This window comes from Haemaphysalis longicornis, unplaced genomic scaffold (assembly GCF_048455015.1).
Source record: "Haemaphysalis longicornis isolate Haplotype H1 unplaced genomic scaffold, Haemaphysalis longicornis Haplotype H1 scaffold_13, whole genome shotgun sequence".
Classification (NCBI taxonomy): domain Eukaryota; kingdom Metazoa; phylum Arthropoda; class Arachnida; order Ixodida; family Ixodidae; genus Haemaphysalis; species Haemaphysalis longicornis.
The window spans coordinates 95,018,078-95,022,015 of NW_027526233.1; the positions used below are offsets into that span (position 1 = coordinate 95,018,078).

The following is a 3,938-nucleotide window of genomic DNA, read 5'->3' on the forward strand; positions in this document are numbered from 1 at the left end:
TTTATTTTGGTTGTGTTCGAGCTCTCGCTAGCAGCTAGGAAATACATTTCCTGTTATCAGAGTTTTTCTGTAACGGTTTTCTCATCTTTCCTTGACTTGGTTGTTCACACTAACAGCGAGTTCTTATTTTCGTGTTCTGTTTTTTCTGTTAACCGCATTCGGGGGTGGATTTCGTACCCATTTCGGCATTTATGGTTTCTGCTTCTGGAGTTTGTTTTTTCGCCCACAACTAGGTGCACGGCGCCACGAGTCGTGGGACCTCGCAGCCTTCTTCACCATTGCCTTCAGCCACATATGCAAAGGAGAATTCTGTCCGGAGGTAACCGAAGCTAACGACCTGGTGCATTATTTTGTAGTCTAATTTTTTTATAACGGTGCAGTTTTTCATGTCTGCTGTACGGAATGTTGATATCAATCAACCATGCCACAAGTAGGAACATTATAGACAGCTATAGCCCACACATTCATTTTGTTCACACGTGGTAATAAGAAAAGGGAGCATGTAGGTGGCGCAAGCGATTTTTTGAACGCTGAAAACACTCGTAAAATGTTTGCCCACGCCACCAAATCAGCCCGCAACAATCTAGACCGAATGATTTAATATACATCAGATGGTTTTCTACAGCGCACCTGCTGGCCCAGGTGTTGCTCAGAGCTTTGAAGTCATCTTTTTGAAAGTATTTGTCGAATATTTTCAAATACGCTGACCAACTACATTGCGTCTTTGGTTCATATCAATGAAGCCAAAACATTTTTATGCGATATATCTCTACAAAAGTAACGGTTCTGCTACGAAAAGTGTTGTACCTGTTTTCGTGAGCAGCCTGGGAAAGCTGCTGCCACCGGGCAGAAGCGGCAGCAGCGGGAGACCTGGCTGTGGTGAACCTCTGTCCTCAACGCAGCTTAGTTGGCTCTTTGGAAGCGCTGAGGATGAAGAGTCGACGTTCAAGCTGCCAGCCGCAGATCGAAGGGGGGCAGTTCCCGGAGGGGGGAGCACAGCGGCAAATGCGGCGCGCACACTGGTCGTGGCGGCGCTTGTGTGTAGGAATGGTTCACGGGGGTCGACGCCAGCGCGCAGCGGTTGCCGCCCCCGCTCGCCCCCTCCAGGAGAGCACGGCAGTGAGATCCCCAGCCATCGACTAGGTGGCGCCGGCATCAGTCGAGCAGCACACGCTCGGGCACAGTTTGGTCCGCATCCATTCTCATAAGGCACCCTTCGCGGTGCAGGCCGCTGCTGGGCAGTGTGAACCACGGATGGGAAAGCAGCTCCTGGGCGGAGAGGCGTTCCGAAGGGTCGCGCCTCAAGAGGGACCGCACGAGGCAGCGCGCTCGCGGACTCAGCGTCTCGGGCACGGAGAAGTGTCCCCGGCGGATCTTGGCAAACAGCACACTCGGGTCACTGTCGTGGAACGGGTAGCGCCCGACCAGCAGAGTGTAGAGCATCACGCCGAGGCTCCAGCAGTCGGCCGCCCGGCCACTGTAGCGGCCACTCGTCGAGCTGCTCAGAATCTCGGGGCCGACATAGGCCGGGCAGCCGTGCTTGTCGCTCAGCAGGTCGTCCTCGAAGTCCTCCAGCACTACGCCATCCTCCAAGGTCTCCAGCTTCAGCCGTGTTCGCTCTGGGTCCTCGAAGACAAACCTGCGGAGCTTGAGGTCGCGCAGCACCACGCCTGCGCTGTGGCAGGCGTGCACGGCCGCGGCCACCTGGCGGAAGAGGCTCAGGGCCTCGGACTCGCGCAGGCGCCGCTTCGAGCGCACGTACGAGTGCAGGTCGCCGTAGGAGCGCTTGAAGAAGACGTAGCTCTGGGACTCCCCCAGCAGCACCTCTTCCACCTGGTTTACGTGCTCCTGGCCATCCAGCCGCAAGTGCCCCGCCAGGGCCTGCTGCCACCGGTCAAGGGGGATCACCTTGCAGGAAAATTCCTCCCGCGTCTGCACGTTGATGCTTCTGTACATGGCACTGCCTTCGAGTTGGTCCAAAAGAATGTACCGGCCGCCAACGAGGCTGGCGGAAAACGGCTCCCGGTTGCAGGGGAACACGGGCGGCGTGGCAGGCTGAAGGTTCGGGCTGAGGCTGCCGGCGCTGCCCAAGCACGCACCATCGGGAGCCTTGTCGAAGCTCTGCGGCCTCTTCTCCTGCGCCACTTGGATATCCACGGAAAGGCGCGCCACACTCATGTCGACCACACTCCCGGATCGCCGCCGCTCACACAAAAACCTCGCACACGGCCTCAACAGGCTGCCGATGAGTTGCTGGGTGCCCATTTTAACCGCAGAGTATATCGGAGTCTGCTGCGATTACGTTGAGTGCTTCGGAGGTGCTGCATGAGTGCACCTCGTCGCGAATTGCTCATCTGCGGCACGTGATCTGCGTACGCTTTCTACACAGTGAGTGCACGCAGAAATCGGCCGTCCGCAAATGCCGCGTGGTATACTACAGTCTGTGTGGGCAAGTGCCGGGGTTAGTCTTGTCAAACTCAATCCGACGCAAGTAATCGTGATCTATGAGAGCGACCCCGTAGTTCAACGTTGTAATAGTACCGTGGAAGTTGTCTAGCCCTTGCACACTGAGACGCATGAGTGGGGGTAGAGGCTAGAAGGACTCCGGGGCGAACGACTTCAACCAACAATTTTCGGGGAAGAATGACCTCTAAAACGCTGTTTTAAATAGAGACACGGCATTGGTACTAGTCCTAATTCATGTGGATACACGCAAACAGGCTGGTATTGTGCACTATTTTGCGTAACCCGCGAATGGGTGCCACTAAATCTATGTAAATTAGAAGCTTCACCGCAGAAGTCAATTTCGCTCTCAGCGCATGTAGAATGTCATTAAATCGCAGTGTGTTGAGCTGAGAGGCATAGTCGACAGCGAGAGAACTCGCAAGCACGCCTGCGGAATGGGCTTACGTGAGAGGGACACGTGAGGGCCGCAGCTACGTAGCAGGGATAGTTGGGGCATCTCGAGAGCCCCTTCTACTCGCGCTTCGTTTCAGGTGCCCCGTAATGCACATGGAACTGGCATTTATCTGAATGCTGAACTACTTCAACGGTTAGGCCATGCCTTCCCAGTGGCTTGTGTGAGTTCATAGTTGAACTATGCCGATATGGCTGCAAAATAGGTTGGATGCGTATAAGGTGGCTGAGCGTATGCGACAACGTACCTGCTCCACATGTAGCAACTCAGCGTTTTAACAGGCACGCCGTACTGACCATGGAGTGATCTCACCCAAAAATTTAAAGAGGCGTCTGCTTATGGTTCCGGATTTGGAACAAAGCAATAGATAACCAGGATGATGCACATGGCGACCGAAATTTCCGTTTCTTCTAAACCCACAACGCTTGCCTCATTTTTTAACACTGAGGTTTCTACACAGACCATGTGGTATTATATATGATGTATTTTATACACAAGTCCTGGTAGCAGTGCGGAGATCATCAAGAGAAGCGCCATCGTCTAGCAGGCCCTATCACACTTCTGCGAGTAACAACAGAATAAAGTATTTCGACGGCGTGCGGTCAAGCAGAAATGAGTCACCAACCTGATGAACTTGATGGCGAGGGTTTACAAACGAGCGCCTAAGATTACCCGCAACTGAAAAAGCGTTTCCTTTCAACTGCACTGGATTGGCCAAAACGCAAACCAGTGGCAGCTCGTAGCATATTGAAGAAAAAGTACAGCAGTGTTTGTTATTAGACTGGGACCGAGCGGATATAAGGGAAAAAGATTATACGGAAACTTCAAAAAGAGCGTTACTGCTTTTAATCAATGAAGTCAGGTCTACAACCCATTCGTGGTCGGATGTTCTGAATACAGGGTAGACAGCAGTGCAAATAATTGATGTCTTCACACCAAGACACCTCTCCCATTGGAATTCAGGGCAACGTGCATATTTTACTACCAAAGTAAAAAGGGGCAAAAAATTAGTGTATCCATC

The 3,938-nt window shown here is 52.9% G+C and overlaps 1 pseudogene; it reads right to left on the reverse strand.

Moving 5' to 3' along the window:
- Nucleotides 1–1,080: 1,080 nt before the first annotated feature.
- Nucleotides 1,081–2,247, reverse strand: LOC144164414 (tribbles homolog 2 pseudogene; annotated as a pseudogene).
- Between the last annotated feature and the right edge of the window lie 1,691 nt (nucleotides 2,248–3,938).